The sequence below is a fragment of the Rutidosis leptorrhynchoides genome, chromosome 4 (genome assembly GCF_046630445.1).
Source record: "Rutidosis leptorrhynchoides isolate AG116_Rl617_1_P2 chromosome 4, CSIRO_AGI_Rlap_v1, whole genome shotgun sequence".
Classification (NCBI taxonomy): domain Eukaryota; kingdom Viridiplantae; phylum Streptophyta; class Magnoliopsida; order Asterales; family Asteraceae; genus Rutidosis; species Rutidosis leptorrhynchoides.
Window position 1 is genome coordinate 212,102,313 of NC_092336.1, and position 7,323 is coordinate 212,109,635.

The following is a 7,323-nucleotide window of genomic DNA, read 5'->3' on the forward strand; positions in this document are numbered from 1 at the left end:
CGTACATTATACGAATAATATTTTCAGATATTATTTACATTCATGATTGGCTTTTATTAATCATTTTAATTAACTAAGGTTCTTAGTTAATTACTTGGGATTTATTGGATTAATTTGTTAATTAATGGAACTTGGGCTTTTATTAGTGATTAGTGGGCTTAGAAGCCCACCCTACATCTTTATTGGATTAATTAGCCCATTACTTTCATGTAAGTATCACATTAAGGTTTAACTAGATGGATTAGTGCATGGAATCTAGTTACTTATTTAGTTACACCATGTTCCCATGTATACACCCTTTATTAACTAACTTTTGAGCCATAAACATGCAAGAGACTAGTGAACACTTCCCTTCCCCTCTTTTCTTCCTTGACTATCGGCCTACACATAGCAAGGGAGAGTTTTTTTTTTCAATTTCCTTATTACTCTTTCACTAGTCTTCATTTCATGTTACTCTCACAAAATACTTCACACTTTTTCTCTCATCTTTTCCTCTCATTTGCTCTCAAATATTGTAAGTAACATGAGACGTTTCCTCTCTTTTTCTTCATCTAAAACAAAAGCAAACACTCATCATCATCAATCCTTGTTTGTTGTTTGATTACTTGTTAGTTGTTGTTGTTGTTGTTTACTTACATGTTATTAAGAACCAAACTTTCTAGTTTGTTCTTCATTTTATCTTGTTTATTCAAGAACATAAAGAAACTAGGAGAATCAAGTTTATGTTTTGATTCTTCCATAATACTTGTTAAAAGATTTAAGTTCATGAGTTGTAAAAATCATTACTTGAATTCATGTTAGTAAACTTAAAGTTTACTTCCTTAAAGATCAAGACTTTGGCTTGAATCTTTAAAGTATGAACAACCATAACTTGTTACTTGTTTATTTAAGTTTATTTCTTCACTTGTTCATGTTTTAAAATCGTGATTTTGGTTGTTATTGGTCAAGTGTTACTAGTTAACTTTGATCTCATTTTTCTTGAACAAAAGTTAACTTTATAACTTCAAGAACATGGAGGTATAACTCTCTAGTTATAACTTCATATACTTATGTTGGATCTAAGTTCTATAGCTTATGGTCTACTTATTTTGTCATAAACAAAAGCTTGTAAGCTTACATACACTTTACAAGATGAAAATCTAAGTTTTGTAGCTTATGGTTTCATTAAAGTAAAGATTCATGTGTTATTACTTAGGACTTAACTTAATAACTTTAGATCTAGACTTTTGGGTCTTGGATCTTCAAGATCTAACTAAGAACTATGTTTTACAACTTAAGATCTTGATTAGTTAGTTTACTTTCAAGTTTGTAGTTCAATATTACTTTTATATTTCATGTATGTGTTAAATCTAAGACTTTGATGTAACTTTGGTTCATCAAAACACTTGCAAAACTTAATTGAGTTGTGCTACATATCTTAGACTTGAAATTGTGTTATGATGGTCAAAACTTGGTAAAGATGATGTAAACCCATCAACGAGTTGTACACTTGAAGCTACAAGCATCAAGGATGAGAACCGTGATGAACATCAAGCACCAAGAACCCACCAGAGCACTCTACCTTCTGTTTTCTGTAACTGGTCAGACTTACTGTGCTACTGTAATGTTGATATTCAGTTAGATCTGTTCTAGTAGATAACTTTTCATTTAATACTCGTCTTAATCCGAGTTACGGTTTAGGATCTATGGCCCTCCGAACGTCACTATGTCCTTTTAACATTGTGCTGAAAATTCTGTCCTACTCGCACTTAGACCGTCGCCACGGTCAAACGAAGACGACTTTGCTTCTATAAATTTTACCACAAATAAAGGACTCATATACGGAGCCATGTCCACAGGTCTCACCTTATTTCAATAGGTATAGAGGCCGTGGTGACTGGTCGAAGTCAGCCTTTGTTTTAAACTCTTTTCATGAACGAAACTTACTTTACACCTTTTGTTTGATGATGAATGATGATGACCTTTAAGACCTAATTTACATACATTTAAACCTATTGGGACGATTTATTGACCTAGTAATGTTTGACTTAGGTTGAGGACTTTCCGGACCTACATACTTGCTTACTTCCCGACTCGACTTTACTACTACTTTACCACTGTGAGTTATAGTATCCCTTTTTACTTTAACTTATTTTGGGAATTGAGAATACATGCGCATTTTACATTTTACATACTAGGCACGAGTACTTAAACTTTATATATGTGTGGGTTATACAACGGCAGCAACTTTCCCTTTAGCTCGGTAACGTTTAGTCATTGGTTTTTGAACCGGTGAACGTGAATCTTAGATATGGATCCATAGGGTTTGACATCCCCACTCGGGCTAGTACCGCTAGCATTTAACGAGTTTTAATACTTCGTAAACATACGCACTCGCCAAGTGTACTTTCAGGGGGTTTTAAACGTTAAGTTAGTTACCAAGTGCCCACAGTTATGCATATACTTTACATACTATTTTGAAACGCTTGTTGAGGCACTAAAATCTCGTAGCCTACCTTACATTACTGTTATACTTAAACTATAGCTCACCAACCTTTGTGTTGATGTTTTTAAGCATGTTTTTCTCAGGTGCTTAAGGTTACTTGCTTCCGCTGTTGTGCTAGTCATGCCTCGTAGACTTCTGCTGTGCTTTACTAGAGATGTCACCGCATGAAACACTTTACCTTACATTCAAACTTAATTACTTTTGAACAATGATTTGTAACGACCTAAGGGTCACGTACTATTACTGATTGCTTCTGTTCATTGAAGCATACTTTTGATGTAAAACATTTGACGTTAGTTATGACGTCACCTTTTATCATGAATGCAAACTTGTTTTGAAAATACATATAGTGTTTGACCTTGTAATGATCCTGTTGTTGATGGTCTGTACATGTTGATTTAGTACGGGGCATCACATTTGGTATCAGAGCATTGGTTGTAGGGAATTAGGTTGCATTAGTGAGTCTGGACCGACCCAAGTAGGATTCATTAACAGGACTAATCTACAACTTGCTAGTTTACTTGTTTCGTCGGAATTTGCTGCATGCTGCTGCTTACTTTTACTGCTATATGCCGTATGCTATCACATGATTTCACTACTGCATGCTATTATCTGCTTTCGATTGCATGATACTTGTCGTTATTGCCATGCTACTTACTGTTGCACATGATTTAGACTGTTGTAGTTACTTGGCCTAATACGTGCTTGCTTTATGACTTACTGACATAGAAAATTTATTTTTCCTTGTTCAGATGTCGGATATTCCACCTGCTATCATTTTGGGCAGCGATTCAGACACTTTAGCCACTTCACCTGCCACTGTTGCCGCTCTCCCGATCCCGTCGGCGACACACTCTAGTGACCCAGGCGCTTCGTCCTCCGGAGCTAGTAGTCATGCGCCTGCCCCAGTGTGTACTGCAGACGGAGCCCAGGACCTCCCGGAGATTCCAGCTCCACTTGCCCCGGTACCTTAGTAGCCACAGCACCATCCCGGTGGTGTTGTAATTCCGGCGGAATTTGGGGAAGGTCCATTCCGTAATTAGTATATTCATTGGTGCCGATGCCTTCCTGATGGACGTCTCGTGCCGATCCCGCCTTTCAGATACCAACTGATGATGGCCGCCCGAGGAGAGCCAGTACAGCCACCCGTGTAGCCACCTCCACATGATTTAGATGACCCGTCATCCGACGACTCATCCACAGACGACTCTAGTGACGATGACTCCGACGAGAAGGACCCTGATGATGCACCTGTACAGCCACCCTCCACGCCGCCGAAGAAGCGATACCGTTTCGATGGTACCATCATTTCAGGGATTAATGGAGGTCGGGCATTCACTGACGCATATGGTCGGCGTCGTAGGGTTACCGCCCGTAAGCGGCTTGTGCCGTATCCTGCTGATCCCTTCATCCGTAAGCCTTACCGCTTTGCAGCCTCTACTTCTGGAGCCAGACCGACTGCACCACCAGCTCCACCAGCACCACCCGTACTGACTACACAGCCTGCCCCACCCTCTCCCTCTATCGAGGAACTGATGAGGGAGGTGGAGATCCTCCGTGCTCGGGTAACTGAGCTCGAGGACCAGATGTCCCACGTATTGGACATCCTACACCCACTTTCACCGTAGGGCTTTTGTAGTAGATTTCATTATGTAATCTAGTTGTAGTTTTATGTATTACTTATGTTTTGTACGAACCTTTACAGATGTATGCAACTTATTATTAATGAATGGAACTTTGTGTTGTTTACTTTTTGCACAAGTGTTCTGTTTACGTTACTGTACGATAGTTTTGTGATATCGGTATCTAGTTGCTCTACTTAATTAACATGTGTTGTGCTGTTTACATGTTGGTTGTTGTATACTGTATTATTATATATTGAATGCTGGATTTTGACTTGAGTCAAAATTTTTGTTTAGAACACCATGGCAAACGGACGATCCACACCTACCGCAGCCCAAATCGAGGATATGATCAATGAACGAGTCACTGCAGCTTTAGCAGAAAGGAACCTCCAAGCTCCACCGCCACCACCACCGGTTATTCAGCCCATTCGTAATGGGTGCACGTACAAAGAGTTCCAAAGCTGCAAGCCCCATAACTTTAGTGGAACAGAGTGGCCGGTTCATCTCACTAGATGGTTCGAGAAATTAGAATCTGTGTTTCGAGTTAGTAACTGCTCAGAAGCGAATAAAACCAAGTTTGCTTCATGTACGCTGTCTGACGGCGCACTAACGTGGTGGTACACGTTGGCTCAAGAAAAAGGTATTGATGAGGCATTTGCTACCCCCTGGGAGGAATTCAAAGGGGCCCTGATTGAGGAATATTGCCCTAGGACCGAGATCCAGAAGATGGAAATTGAGTTTATGCAGTTGAAGGTTGTGGGAAACGACCTCGATGGTTACAATCGTAGGTATTTGGAACTAGCCCTGATGTGTCCTACCATGGTTACCCCGGAGTTCAAGCGTATGGAAAAGTATTTGTGGGGACTTCCTAAGTCCATTAAGGGAAACGTCACCTCGTCCAAGCCACCCAATGTCCCGGAAGCGATGCGCATGGTGCATACTTTAATGAACTAAATTATCATCGATGAACCGGATAAGGCTAAGTCTGAAGCGGGTAGTAGTGAGAAGCGCAAATGGGATAACAACAGGGGAAGGACCTATGATCAAAACCCGGCAAAATGACATGAGGGTTTCAGAGGAAACAACAACGGTGGAAACCCCAATCCGAACACCAACTCAAACCCCAACTACAAGGGAACCTTACCACAATGCAAGCGGTGCTACAAGTACCATACCGGGTATTGTAATGTTGTTTGCGAAAAGTGCCAATGGACTGGACATATCGGTAAGGACTGCAAGGTCACCACCCTGAATGTGAAGGCGAACACCAATGGACCAAAAAAGTGCTACGAATGCGGACAAACAGGCCATTTCAGAAATGCGTGCCCAACAAAAGAAAAGACGGCGGACCACTGCGTGGCAGAGCTTTCAATGTTAATGCAAGGGACGCCCGAGAGAACCCCGACTTGGTAACAGGTATATTCACTATCAACAATTTATTAGCTTCTGTCCTATTTGATACTGGTGCCGATAGAAGTTATGTATGTAGACACTTTTCCGATAAGATTAATTGGTCGTTAGTCCCGTTAAAGGAAAGTATGCTTGTAGAGGTAGCCAATGGAAAACTTGAGAAAGTTGACCATATTAGTCGAGGAGCTATTATCAACATAGCTGGTGCAGATTTTAAAATTGATTTGATTCCCATCAAATTGGGAGGTTTTGACGTGATCGTCGGTATGGATTGGTTAACCAAGATAAGGGCCGACATTATCTGTTGAGATAAAGCTCTTCGTATATCACAAGGAGATAGTGAGCCATTGATCATTTACGGAGAGAGATGTACCTCGAAGCTGAACCTCATTAGTTGCGTGAAAGCACAAAAGATCATGAAGAAGGGACGTCTTGCTGTCCTAGCACATGTGAAAACGGTAAAAATCGAGGTGAAGAGTGTGAACGATGTTCGAATTGTGAACGAATTTTCTGATGTCTTCCCTGAAGAATTGCCTGGATTACCGTCGTCGAGGGCAGTAGAGTTTCAGATCGATTTAGTACCAGGAGCTGCACCTGTAGCTCGCGCACCTTATCGACTAGCACCTTCCGAGATGCAAGAATTACAGAGCCAATTACAAGAATTGCTAGACCGTGGATTTATCCAACCCAGTTTCTCGCCTTAGGGTGCACCTGTTTTATTTGTGAAGAAGAAGGAGGATCCTTCCATATGTGTATCGACTACAGCGAACTCAACAAATCGATGATCAAGAATCGGTATCCTCTTCCCCGCATTGACGATCTTTTTGATCAACTTCAAGGATCGAGTGTTTACTCTAAGATTGATTTGCGATCTGGTTATCACCAGTTGAGGGTGAAGGAAAGTGATGTGATGAAAACTGCGTTCAGAACTCGTTATGGTCATTATGAGTTTCTCGTGATGCCATTCGGTTTAACCAACGCACCTGCCGTGTTCATGGACCTTATGAATCGTGTCTACAAGCCGTACTTGGATAAGTTCGTTATCGTCTTCATAGATGATATCCTCATCTACTCCAAGAGCGAAGAAGAGCATGAGCAACATCTTCGATTAGTGCTTGAACTCTTGAGACAAGAGCAACTTTATGCGAAATTTTCCTAGTGTGAATTTTGGTTGAAGGAAGTCCAATTTTTGGGTCATGTTGTGAGTGACCAGGGTATCAAAGTTGATCTCACTAAGATTGAAGCTATCAGTAAGTGGGAGACTCCCACTACTCCAACCCACATTCGCCAATTTTTAGGTCTCGCCGGTTACTACCGAAGATTTATTGAAGGTTTCTCTCTGATTGCGCGTCCTTTGACCACGCTGACTCACAAAGGGAAGAAGTTCATTTGGGAACCCGCACACGAATCAGCATTTCAAACCTTGAAGAAGAAGTTGACCACCGCACTGTAGTGACCCGACAAAATCGTCATTGACGGCGCCGCTAACTTAGGTCCCGTTACGTGGTCGTAGTCCCTATATGAGACTCGTTTGACCAAAATTATGTCGCATTCATTTGAAATGTACAAAACTTACAAAGTTTAGTTTACCAAACGGTTCGACAACAAGTTTAAGTTTACAAAAGTTGTAAAGTATAAATGAAATAACTTGCGACATAATATAAGTTGAAAGTCACGGTTTTGCTATAAATAGCGTAAGTATGTAAACAACATGTTTGAATCCAAAGGTGCTATCACTAGTGTATGCATGTATGTATGCTTGGCCCCAAGCAAGTATGAGTGTACGCGGAATCATGTATCAAA